The sequence below is a fragment of the Chiloscyllium plagiosum genome, unplaced genomic scaffold, assembly GCF_037043375.1.
Source record: "Chiloscyllium plagiosum isolate Xiang-an unplaced genomic scaffold, Cpla_swu_hap1 HiC_scaffold_10, whole genome shotgun sequence".
In the NCBI taxonomy this organism is placed as follows: domain Eukaryota; kingdom Metazoa; phylum Chordata; class Chondrichthyes; order Orectolobiformes; family Hemiscylliidae; genus Chiloscyllium; species Chiloscyllium plagiosum.
The window spans coordinates 92421128-92435165 of NW_028270148.1; positions in this window are offsets into that span (position 1 = coordinate 92421128).

The following is a 14038-nucleotide window of genomic DNA, read 5'->3' on the forward strand; positions in this document are numbered from 1 at the left end:
ACGGTGAGGAGGGTCATCACCAGAGGAAGAGACAGAGCGCCGCGGGGAAAAAGGAGTGCAGCACCGCCCAAATAGGAAAAGACGATCCCTCTGAGGGGATGGGTAAAGGCTTCCCCCCACCCGGTGAGAACCAAGAGGTACCCACCGCCCCACAGCTCCAGGTAACTGGGAGCAGCGGTCCTGTGACAGCCTCGCTGTCAGATGGAGAACTGGACTATGCGGACCCTGGGCCCGACCCGAAGACACCAGAGCGGGGAAATGGCTTCAGCGTGGAGCCGGACAGCTACCTCAGCCCTGGGAGGGTCCAGCAGTTTGCCATCACCACGGGGATGCACACAGCTACCCCAGAGGGGCAAGACCAGCAGCAAATGGACAGTGTCAACCTTGTAAACTGTTAAAATGGGGTTAAAAATTGCCAGCATCAATGTGCGTAGCATCAAATTGGCTACGCGATGTGTTTCTACAATGGCCTTCCTGGCCAACTTTAAGCCGATGTCCTGTTTCTGCAGGAGTGTGGGATACCGCACTTCAGCATCTACAGGAGATGGTCGAGCTTGTGGGCCCATAGGCCGTCAGTTTGGTCGGGGGGCAACAATAGCCGCACCTCCGGCCTGGGTATCCTGTTGCGAGGAGGCAACTTCACCATCTCCGAGGTTAAGGAGGTGGTGGGCGGGCACCTCCTCATCGCCGATGTCATGTTCAGGAATGCTCCCCTGAGACTGATCAATGTGTACGCCCCAGTGGGTAAGAGTGAATGGCTGGCCATCCTGCAGCAGCTTCCACTGTTGCTGGCTACGTCCAGGCTGGTCATTCTCGCCAGAGACTTCAACTGTATCATTGATGCAGATGGACGATCCGGCGGGGGGGACAGTAAACTGGACACCACGTCCCAAGCCCTGATGGACACGGTAAAAGATGCAAGCTGCACGACGTCTTCAGCACCCCTGCAGACGGAGCGCAGCGTAGATACACCTGGTCACGGGCAGACGGGTCTATCCGCTCAAGGATAGATTACCTGTTTGCGTCCCGAATGCTCTCGGTCAGATCCACCGACGTCAAGCCGGTGTTCTTCTCTGACCACTGCCTCCTGCTGGCCGACTGTCACCTACAGGACGAGCAACGGGCTGGTAAGGGAACGTGAAAGCTGAACACAAAGCTGTTGAACCCGGGAAACATTGAGGAGCTCAAGAGGGACCTACGCAGGTCGGAGAACCGTGAAGCCCCTCTTTGAATCCCCAGCGGACTGGTGGGAAACAGTAAAAGGGAACATCAAGAGGTTCTTCATCCTCAAAGGTGTTCAGGAGGCGAGAGAGAGGTGGGGAAAACTGTCCCAGCTCCAGGAAAGTATGCAGAACCTGCTCCTGCTGCAGACGATGGGGGTGGATGTCACGGAGGACCTCAAGGAGGTGAAGGGCCAGCAAGCCTCGCTCTTTGCTTCGGAGGCCTCCAAGATAATCTTCCGGTCCAGGGTCCGCTCGGTGGAGCAGGACGAGACATGCTCACGTTTCTTCTTCCAGAAGGTGCACAAAGAGAGCTCTGTGCTCAGCAGCCTGAAGGAAGAAGATAGCTCGCTAACGTCATCTCAGGCTGACGTCTTGAGGATCAGTAAATCCTTCTATGCCAGTCTGTATGACGCGAAGACGACTGACAGCGCAGCCTCCCAGTCGTTCTTGTCCTCTATCACGGAGGTCTTAGACGACAGAACACGCGAGAGGCTGGACCAGCCGCTATCTCTGAACGAGCTGACCAAGGCCATCGAGTCCTTCGAAAAGAATAAAACTCCCGGAAGCGACGGCTTACCAGTCAAGCTCTATTCTGCTCTGTGGGACTTGATTGTCCAGGACCTGCTGGAGGTGTATGTCAGTATGCTTCGGGCAGGTACCATGAGTGAATCCATGAGGAAAGGCATCATCACCCTCATCTACAAGCGGAAGGGGGAGAGGGAGGAACTCAAAAATTGGAGACCAATCTCACTGTTGAATGCAGATTACAAAATTCTGTCAAAGGTAATCGCCAACCGGGTCAGGTCTGCTCTGGGGTCGGTGATTCACCCTGACTAAACCTGTGCTGTGCCGGGCAGGAAGATCGCTGAGAGTCTCGCACTCCTCAGGGATACGATCGCCTACGTGCAGGACAGAAGGTTGGACACCTGCCTGATCAACCTGGACCAGGAGAAAGCCTTTGACAGGATATCACACACGTATATGAGAGATGTTCTCTCCAAAATGGGCTTTGGGGAGGGAATATGCAATTGGATCAGACTGCTCTACACCAACATTATCAGTGCAGTCTCAATCAATGGGTGGGAATCAGATAGCTTCCCAGTCAGATCTGGAGTCAGGCAGGGCTGCCCTCTCTCTCCTGCCTTGTTTGTGTGCTGCATAGAGTCATTTGCCGAGTCCATCAGGAAGGATGCGAGCCTGAGAGGGGTGACTATTCCTGGCAGCGGGGGCCTTCAGGTTAAGGCCTCCCTGTACATGGATGATGTCGCCGTTTTCTGCTCGGATCTGCTGTCCGTGCACAGACTCATGTGCATATGTGACTAGTTCGAATGGGCCTCGGGGGCCAAGGTAAACCGAGGCAAGAGCGAGGTCATGCTCTTCAGGAACTGGGCCGACCAATCCTCGATCCGCTTCACCGTCAGGACCGACCACCTGAAGGTGCTGGGTATTTGGTTCGGGGGGGGCTGAGGCATGCGCCAAGTCTTGGGAGGAGCGTATCAGCAAAGTGAGGCAGAAACTGGGCAGACGGAAGCTACGGTCGCTCTCCATCACGGGAAAAAATCTGGTCATCAGGCGTGAGGCACTGTCATTGCTATTATACGTGGCACAGGTCTGGCCTATTCCCAGAACCTGTGCCACTGCAGTCACCCAGGCCATCTTCCAGTTTATATGGAGGTCAAAATGGACCGGGTCCGAAGGGACTCGCTGTACAAAGATCTGGGCAACGGGGGAAAAAATACACCCAATGCCACCCTCACCCCGATGGCCACCTTTGTGTGTGGCTGCATCAAGCTGTGCGTGGATCCCCGGTACGCAAACACCAAGTGTCACTACGTACTGAGGTTCTACCTGTCCCCGGTGTTGCGAAGGATGGGCCTGGCCTCGCTGCCGCGGAACGCTCCGAGTGGTTGGACCGTTCCGTATCACCTGTCCTTCGTGGAGAAGTTTATAAAGAAAAACACCTTTGAACACAGGTCCATCAGGAAGTGGTCAGCACGTAGTGTCCTTGAGACCCTTCGGGAAAAGGAAAGGGCGGATCCTTTCGAGCGGTTCCCTGAGCAGACTGTCAAAGCCATTTGGCAGAATGCCTCATCGCCAGAACTTTCCAACAAGCACCAAGACATGGCTTGGCTGGTGGTCAGAAGGGCTCTGCCTGTGGGATCCTTTATGCACGCCCGGACTCTCAGCCACACCACACGCTGCCCTCGAAGCGGCTGTGGGGGGGACGAGACTGTCACACACCTCCTTCTGGAATGTGCCTACGCAGAAGAAATCTGGAGAGGAATGCAGTGGTGTTTGTCGAGGTTCGTCCCGAGCAGCGCTGTGACACAGGACATCGTGCTCTACGGCCTGTTCCCTGGGACACACACCGAGACGAACATCAACTGTGCCTGGAGGATCATCACCTCGGTGAAGGATGCTCTCTGGGTGGTCCGAAACCTGTTGATCTTCCAGCTGAAGGAGTTGACCCCGACTGAGTGTTGCAGACTGGCACATTCCAAAGTCCAGGACTACGTGCTGAGGGACGCGCTGAAGCTTGGGGCAGCTGCCGCCAAGGCGCGGTGGGGAAAGACCACCGTGTAACATCTGCCTGCCTAAAGAAGAACAGGGGGCCCGCGCAGTCATTTGGACTCTGCTGACGCCTCAGCTAAAAATGTAATCGTACAGACCTGTAAATAGGAATGATTACTCTGTTTCGGTATTCAAACAAATGGAATGTTTACATATGTATGGCATGTCCAGTTGTACAGATCATCAAAGTATTTTATGAATAAAGTATATTTTTGAAATAAAAAAAATCTAGTTCCATTTGCCAGCGTTTGGCCGTTTCCCTCTAAACCCTTCCAATACATAAACCCATCCTGATGCCTTTTAAATGTTGTAATTGTACGAGCCTTCACCACTCCCCCTGGCAGTTCATTCCGTATATGAACTATCCTCTGTGAAAGAAGTTGTCCTTTAGGTCCCTTTTAAATCTTTCCCCTCTCAGTTTAAACCTCTGCCCTGACAGTTTATTCCAATTATACCTGAAAGTCAGAGAGTGGACTAGGCCCCGTTGTCAAGGGCAGTGTTGACTATGCCTCCAAATCACAAGTTTCCAGGTTCAAGTCCCATTCCGGGGCTTGGGCACAGAGATCAAGGCTGAGACTCCAACACAACATGGAAGGAACATGTGCTGTCAGCAATGCCATCTTTCAGATGAGATATTAAACCAAGATACTTGCTCAGATGGCCGTAAGTGGTCAATAGCACTATTTCATAGAAGAACGTGGGGTGGGGGGGGGAGGGCGGGTGTGTGTGTGTGTGTTAACCCTGGTGGCCTCATTAATATTTATTCCTCAACAACGAAAAGTCATGCTGCTGTTTGTGGTACTTTGCAATGCAAATTAAATGTTGCATTTCCTACATTATGGTTATGTTTTGTACTTCATTGAATGTAAAGCAATCTGAGTCATGCAGTGTACACGAAAAACGTTATAGCAATGCAATTCTTTACATCTACAACAACATAAATTTATGTGATACCTTCTAAACAGTCAAACCTCCTTAGGTGCTTCACAGGAGAATTAACAAACAGAATTTGCCATCAATCCACATTAAAAAAAGATATTTGGACAGGTGACCAAAATGCTTGGCCAAAGAGGTAGGTTGTGAGGAGTATATTAAAGGAATGTGAAGCAGAGTGGTCTAGGGAGGAACTTCCATTGCTTAGAGCCAAGACCATTGAAATCGCAGCCTCCTGTCAAGTACTGAAGAAACTCGGGGATACACAATAGGCCAAATTTGGAGGAATACGGAATTCTCAGAGAGTTGCCAAGATGGGGGAGGATATAGAGATTGTACAAGGATATTATCACAAGGGTAGGGGTTTCAAATCTATGGCGTTGTTGGATTGTAGTACGGTGAGTGCATTGGTAATGAGAGAATGACATTTGGGTAGGAATAAGATAGGGACAACAAAGTTTTGGAAACACTGGAGTTTACAGATAATGCAAGGTCAGATGCCCAACAGGGCATTGGAAGTTTGATTTAAAAAAGGCACTGAGTCATAGAGTCATAGACATCTACAGCATGGAAACAGGCCCATGCTGCCCAGTTTTCGCAATTTAAATTAGTCCCATTTTGTGTCAGAGTTTCAGCAATGGGTGAGCTGAGGCTGGAGCAGAGAGTGCTGACATTGTGATATAGAAACTAGCTGTCTTGGTGAGAGATGTGGCCTTGAAACCTTAAGTCAGGATTAAGTTGGACGCTGAGGTTGCAAATAGCCCACTTTAGCTTCAGACAGTAGTCGAGCAGAGGGCTGAAATTGATGATTAGGCAACTGAATTTATGGCAGGGGCAAGGGCAATTACTTCAGAGTTTCCATTACATAATTGCAGGAAATTTCAGCTCATCCAATACTGGATGTCAGAGAAGCAGCATGACAAACCAAAGGCATTGGAAGGAACAAACGAGGGGAAAATGAGTTAGAAACAGGTACCTGTGTTGATCATTTATATGTGAAACTTGACATTGTGTTTTTGGAGAGTGTCACCAAGGAGCAGCATGTGGATAATAAATAGAAGGGGGCTAAACGTAGATCCTTTGGGGGCTCCAGAGATAATGGAAGGGAGAGGTAAACTATTACAAGTGATCCTTTGGTTATAACTTGCTGGATAAGAATAAAACTGGATGGTAGAAGAGAGGCATTGAACAAAGATGGAGCATTCAACTGTCTCAAAGTTGTAGACAGGCTGAGAAGAATGAAGAGGAATAGTGCACAGAGTCACACAATCTAATATAGGCAACACTACTTTATTGTCAGAAGTGTTTAAATATTTCTAAAGCCAGGAGAAACTAAGTTGATATATATTCCAATACTTGTATAATGCATTAAAGCTCTCTGTGTCGAGGAATGTATAGAGCAGATTTCCAGTATTTTTCAGTTTGAAAACTGAGGAGTTCCAGATTAGATTAGATTAGATTCTCTACACTGTGGAAACAGGCCCTTCAGCCCACAAGTCCACACCAACTGTTCAAAGAGTCACCCATCTCATTGTGAACTTGCTTTAACAGAATTTAGAAAAGTTTAAACGAAGTTTATTTTAATCAAGTTCCCCTCTTGACTGCAATTCAAGTTGGTGTTTGAGCTTTCATGCACAATCCATTATGGGTGGAGCTTAATTCAATGTGAAAAATGTGATCTTACAGAAATTAATGCCAAAAATTGGACTGTTGACAAACCAATTAACCGCTAGAAACTACGTGATAAATAACATAGGGTACAATTCTAGTTAATATTTATTATGCACACAGTAATAACTTAGCACAGTGTTTTAACTGGTCATACTTTGTTATTTTAGTTAAAAATCTCACAACACTAGATTATAGTCCAACAGGTTTAATTGGAAGCACACTAGCTTTCGGAGCAACGCTCCTTCATCAGGTGATTGTGTGGAGCGTCGCTCTGAAAGCTAGTGTGCTTCCAATTGAACCTGTTGGACTATAACCTGGTGTTGTGTGATTTTTAACTTTGTACACCCCAGTCCAACACCGGCATCTCCGAATCATGTTTGTTATTTTAGTTACTGAAGGTGTTCATTCATTTCAAAGATTTCTGGTGGAATTTTAGGTCCAATGTCATCCCTTTTACATTGTCCTTTGGTTCCTTACCTATTTCCACATTTTCAATTTTTTAAAAATTTAATAGCTAGCCTTCAGACTGCCTACTAAGCATGAACATCCATCATTGTGGTGGGAGGGAACAGCATATTTTGGCCCGTTACTGTACTACAATTTCTTTCCCTCAGTCGATTATTGGCCTTCATCTACATACTCCCTATTGTGGGTCAGCTGTATAAATCACAGCACTGTGATCACAGGCCTATTAGCTCTTGACTGATCTGGTTGGTTAAAGGCACACTCAACTGTGAAACAGCATGACCCAGGAGTTGGAATTAAAACTTCATTTCAGTGAAACAACATCCAGCCTGAGGGGAAAACAAGCTAGCTGGTGCCATCTTTCGATTTCTATATAACTCCTCTGTCTGGGTTTGACACTGAAAATAAAAGGTTTTTAGAAAATTTGCTTTTGCTTTTGTTTTAGTTTGAAGTGAAGAAGTAGTTAACTAAGTGGCATGAGAAACTGAACAGCGACAAGTTAAAAGTTAAGTATTGCAGATTTGACAGCAGTGTAGGGATCCTGTTATTTCAAAACAAATGTTTGAAGAAAATATGAGTATCAACAAGAGGTGTCCAACGTTTTTCATCTCCCACATCCCGGAGACACCCTCTCATGATAAACAAAATCCTGGATTGGGATGTCGACCAGTGAACCTCTGGGATGGGCTGTCTATAGCTCACCTCGATCTCAGGAGAGCCTCTCTCACTGATTCCAGAAATAACCTGGTGTCATTGGTCCGGGGAGTCTTGCAAAAGGAAGAGGAGGATTCAGCGAATGACACAGATGACCCTGAGATGAAGCCAACCAAGATCACTGGAGCTATCCCCTGCATGAGCCGGTCAATGGCTGTCTTCTGCCTAATACTGAACATCATACTTCCAGGCACAGGTAGACTTGTTTAAATAGAAATCAACAATTAGTGTTTATAAGTAAAGTGCTTTGAGCAAACTTTTAAATAAAATATGTCCACATCAACTTTTCCCACTTATTTCCTTGGAATGTGCAGACTCTTTGGTGAAGACCAAATCTATATGTCCTGAAGGTTCATTATAACTAACACAGATGTCCATTTAAGCTTGAACAGGGGCAAGTAAACCATGGCAACCTATTCCTGTGCAGGGTGCATCAGAACCAAGCTCACATTTGATGTCTGCACAGCCATTTTCAGCAAGTCTTTTGAAAGCAAGAATAGTCCAATGTTTCTCTCCCTAATCCAGGGCACTGAGGTGAATTATGGTGAGCTAACCCCTCCAGTTGGGAGCCGTTAGGTCTGTACAGGTCAGGGATTAGGCTGGTCTCTTTGGCTGTGATACTTGGTTTGGGAGAGGGATAAGAGAGTTAAATTATGTAATATTAGAGGCAATGCCCTCAATTTATTGTGCATTGTGCTATGTGCTTATAAAGAAATTTTAGTTTAAAAAGGTAATCAAATAATATATATTAATTAAATATTGAAAACTCTAAAAAAGAGACTTGTAATTATATAGAGGCTTTCATTGCCTCTTGATGTCCTAAAGAATTCTGTGGTCAATGAATTACTCTCCACTATAGGAAGAAATGCAGTAATAAATTTGTGTGCTGTGAGATACCACAAAAATTAATGTGATGATAATTAGGAAATGTTTTAATGATGTTGAATGAGGGATAAATATTAACCAGGTTACTGAGGGAAAGTCCCCAGATCTTCATCAAATAAAACCACTTGAGAGAAAAAAATAATTTTTAGGTGAAATACAGCACTCCATCCATACTGTACTGGAAGCATTAGCCTAGATTTTATGTTCAAGTCACTGGAGTATGAATTACACAATCAACTTTTTAAATCAGAGGAGAAAGTCCTACAAACAGAGCCACAACTTTCAGATATATCAAATTCTGCTTAATTGAATTTTGCTGGGGATTGTGATGGAGAGTGAAGGGATACCAGCTACAGAAAGCCACCTTTAAAAATAATATGTTCAAAGTTGGGTGTTTTGTGATTCTGCCCCGTTGTGATCTGAAAGCTAAGTCTCCTGGAAACAGAGGTGAGGGAAGGGGCCAGGTAGGCTGAAATCATGCAGGGAAAGACACATAAATATTTTCTTTATGGAGTCCAAGGTCCAATGTGTATCGCATGAGTAGTTTAATAATGTTGATGCTGAGCAGAGCTGGAAAACTATGGCACAAAGCAGGCACCCAAACGTCAAAAATGATTTCACTGGCAATGAAAGCATTTGTTTTAGAGACAGCGAAGTATTTTTGAAGTTTAGTCACAGCTGTAATGTGGGAATATGGCTTTCAATCCCCATAAACTAATATGATAATGTTTAAAAAAATGTGGAACTGAGAGAGACATAAATATTGTCTAGCACACAGAACAGAGCCTTCTTCCTCTTGTTTGGACTAGTACCTTGGCATCTTTAATGCTAAGCTGAGAAGATAGTTCCTCTGTCCCAAAGTGTCAGCCTGGATAATACACTCTAGTCTTTAGTGGAACTTAATCTATGACATTCAAATTCAAAGACAGGAGTGCTAGCCACTGAACAAAACTGACAACAGTATCTTGATGAGCTAATTCTCCAGAGACTTTTTCAGCAAGTAAATACATAGGGCCTCTAAAGTGGTGGATTCGATATTCATGAGGACTATTGGAAATGCTGGTTTGAACTAAAATTTCCATGAGAAATATCCTTCTCGACTAATGAGAAATAATAGATTTGTGCAATGTAATCAAGCAACTCACAAACGAAAAGCAGGCAACTTTATAATACATTTGAAAAGATGATCTTTACTAGGCAAATGAAAGGATTTGCTGACACATACTGTAATAATAGCTACTGAGCATGTGCCTAGCAAGCTATGTCATAGTGTTGAGACCTGATGGATTGGTGAAGTACCAGCTAACAGTATTCCTATATGGTGGCAAGCAGTGACCAGATCATAAAAAACAGCTGAAAACAGTAACCAAAAGCCTGAACAAAAAAATGCAGTAGCAGAAAGCAGCAGCTGAAGGGTTTTGATGGTCAGCCTAGTAATTAGACTGTAGAAAGGGAAACGCTTGAGGAGAAGCTAGCAGTGGCATCAGACAGAGAAGGACTTCAAGGTTGGCCCAGCAATCAGACCACAGAGAGTGCAACTGTGTGCAATACTGATAAACTACTAAAGACTTCAACCATCAGAATCCACCTCAGAAATTCACCCACAACAGTGACAAGAGCAGCACACCAATGGAGCCATCAACAGCTAAAGCTGAAGATGCCAAAAACCTTGCCTTTACCCAAGCCCTTAGATTATGAGGAGGATCCAATCCAGTCACCTGCTGGATGAAATCTGTGGTGGTGCTTATGCCATTTTGATTAAACAGAGGATAGAAAAAGGAACCACCAAATATAACAACATAATTAAGGCCTTTGATTCTTATTTTAGTTTGAATTGCAATCATATTATAGACCAGGAGAAGTTTAATTGGTGCAGCCAGGAGCCAGGAGAAATTATTAAATCTTCTTATAAATTACTTGTTTTCGCAGAGCATTCCCACTATAGGACATTGATTGATGAACCTATAAAGGGCTGAAATGTAATGGAAGACTGGAATTTTGGAAAATTCCAAATTGGTGCAAAACCTGTTAATTTCCATGCCTGATATAAATGAAGCTATTTAAAGGGGTTTGCTGAAACAGGCTGTAGGGGCGTTCCACCAATGGGACAAAAGCTTAAAACCAGATCACTGCCAAGTGCAACTGTCAAAGAAATAAATTAACATTCCTCTTGAAGGTAACAGTAGATGATTTCCAATATAGGTGAATAACAAGAAAACTAATTTTAAACTGGATGCGAGACAGGTATAGCAATTCGTTCAGATGCAACACTGTGGTTGAAGCTTTTATTTTTCCAACCATCTTTCATTAAACGTCAGGCTGCAGGGGGCACCGTAATAAGGGCAAAAGGACAATTGCAGGCTATACTTTACTGTATTGGGAAAGAGATCACTGATAACCTGTATGTCATTCTCATCAGCAATGTTCTTTATTAAAGTGCATAGCATTGAATCTTATAGAACATAGAACATAGAACAATACAGCACAGAACAGGCCCTTCGGCCCACGATGTTGTGCCAAACATTTGTCCTAGCTTAAGCACCCATCCATGTACCTATCCAATTGCCGCTTAAAGGTCACCAAAGATTCTGACTCTACCACTCCCACAGGCAGCGCATTCCATGCCCCCACCACTCTCTGGGTAAAGAACCCACCCCTGACATCTCCCCTTCTTCTTCTCCAACTCCAGCAGAATTTGACGTTGACTCATTATTGCTTTGAGTCAGTCTTCTGGAAAGGAATATCATCCTGAGGACAAACACAGAGAATGCTGGAGAAACAGCGTATGTGACAGGCATCTATTTTAGGGATAGAGTTAATGTTTTGAGTTCAAAGTGACTTTACTTCAGAACGTTCAAATGAGACTTGGAAATATTAGAATTAAGCAGGATTGGAGAAGTCCAAGTATCTAAAAGAGACTGCTGAACTAAAACCCCAGCTATTAGCAGTCACACAGCACCATCAAACCTCAGGAAGAGAAAGAGTCACACATTAGAAACGGTACAATAGAATAAAATGAATATATTGTAGTAAAGCAATGTACAAGTGCTATGCTGTATCTAAGGAGGTTACAGAGCATCAGACAGAAGTAAAAGTTACAGCACAACTAACTGAAGAAGTACCAACAGCAACTGTCCTTCCCCGTTATCTGTGGTAAAATATGAGATGTTAAAGTTCAACTTTCATTTAAGTCTGCAGAACTTCCTTTAAATTCCAGTCCTGATTTGGGTATCTTTGAGAGTCTAGATTCCTCAAATCTTCACCTTTATTGTACATTATTGTTGATGATGGAACCCTCATTCTCACTGATGGAGTTTCCAAGATTTTGTTATCGGAAGAGAAGCAGCCTCAAGCTGAATGGAATATGCCAATAGTATTACTACTTACAGGAAGAGATCTTCTTGCCCTAGATTTATTAGGGAAATGATAATTTCTTCATTCTCAGAATGTCTTCAGAATGTTCTCTGGAAAGCATTTTGTCTGTCAGGTTCATTCCTGAGGAAAGTCTTGAATACTTCTTCATCGTTGCAGCAGCAGTGGTTATCGCACCTCTGGAGTTCTTTATATGAACTGAAAATGCTTCATTTCTTTTCCAGCCAGTGCTTTAACCTTTATCTAGACTGTACAAGGGAAGGGGCGAGAAGTTTCACTTCCTCATCTTCATCAGGGTTCACTTCAGTGTCACAGCCCAAGTAATGTGTGTTGTGAGAAGCTACTATCTCACTTGCCAATGTGTTTACCTTCCAAGGAAACAACTACAGCATGTTCTAGTCATTGTGATGATGTCAGCCAGGTGGAACTCATAGAGTATGAGTTCCCTGATTGGGTCCAAACTGGTCCAATCAGGGACCCCTGGCTGACATATAAAAAACAGTCGAAGGTTCTGATCACTTGGAGAGCTGGCTCTGAGAAAGCTGGATCAGTATCAAGGACTCTCCATGTGTAAATAAAGAGTGTCTTGGTGGCAGGATGTTGGCTTTTGTGGAGTTATTTAATGTATCTCCTACATGTTCCCTCAGAAAGCAGTGAACACTGTTGGAAATTGAAACCTTTAGTGAAAGTGACTCAGCTTGGGGACAGGAGAAGTGCTACAGTCGGAGTTGGATGGAAACTGTAAATAGTTCATGTGGTTAGGTTAACAATTCATAGGAACTGAAAACTTGCAGGAGGTGCAGAAGAGGGAAATGTTTTACAGCAAAGATATTACTGTACCAAGACACTTATAAAAGCTACTGAGTAAGTGTGTAAGAAGCTATGTCATGATGACATCAAATCACATATAGGGCACATAGAGTCATAGACATCTGATGGAATAAGGCCCAAGTGAGTTCTGTATCTAGTTTATTGGCAGTAAATCTTAATAGGTTGCATTAACCTTGTGCTCAGTTCTTACATGTCTTATGTTCCTAGAAGCTGATAATGTGTTTACTACAAAATTGATTGGCATAAGGTTGTACATTGAAATGATTTGAGCAGAGCCATAAGGCAATTGCCCAATATTTCACCAGAGGGCACTGTTATCCCTGTGGAAGAATTCCTTCATGCTGTGCACAAGTACTTTATTAACTTGGGTCAAATGAAATGAGTGCTCATTTCATAAATTATTATTCTTGACTTTTATTGCTTTGAGATGATGTACTTTTCAAATAAATGATGCACTCTTTAATAGATAATATGATACATTTGTGTGGCAGTTTCACTAATGCTGTGTATAGGGACTGGAACCATCTTGACTCAGGTTAAGCAACAGTTGGAGCTATTGCATTCTTCTCAGTCTTTGCCTCGGCACTATGGGACATTTTCCTCCCAATGAGGACATTTTCCTCCCTTCCCATCTCCCAGTTAACCTCTGCAATGCTAGGCTTCCCTCTTCTTCCTCTTCAGTGACAGGGTCTGCTACATCTCACAGCATATTAGGCCAATACAATCAATGAGTTTAATCTTTGCCATTTCTTTGTTTCCCATTATAATTTTAGTAATATACAGTGCTAATATTTTTAATGTAAAGAATAATATACAGATTTTATAGTTAGACTGTCTTGCCAACATTGTATTTATAAGTTAATGTGTCTTCAGTTAGAATGGGAGCTGACTTTATAAACATGTCATGCCCTGTGGCCATGGAAGGGACTGATGCAGCACGTTGCCAAGGTAAAGGAGTTAATGTGGGTCCCACAATGCAGCAAGATGGGAAAGGGAGCTAGTTGTACCTGGAGGCTGCATTTAAATTGGGAGCAATTGGAAAGAGTGACCATCCAGAGAACCCTTTCCCTTCCCAAACACATATATTATCTTATGTCCCCTTCCCATCACTTCCTCCTTTTCTCACTGCCCATTAATACTCACCTTTGACCTATCTACTCAACTTATTTCTCCCTTACACTGCAGTCTCTCTAATTACTCAACCTCCAAACTCTCCCCCTTTCCTAGTTCTTCTCTAAGGGTGGGTGACAGGAGTCTGGAACACATATCACGCATACGAAACCCTAGCATCAACAAACAGCAAAAAAAAGTGTCTTTTGACAAATTTTATAATATTCTTTTGATGCTTAAAGATAACATGGCTTTAAAACATT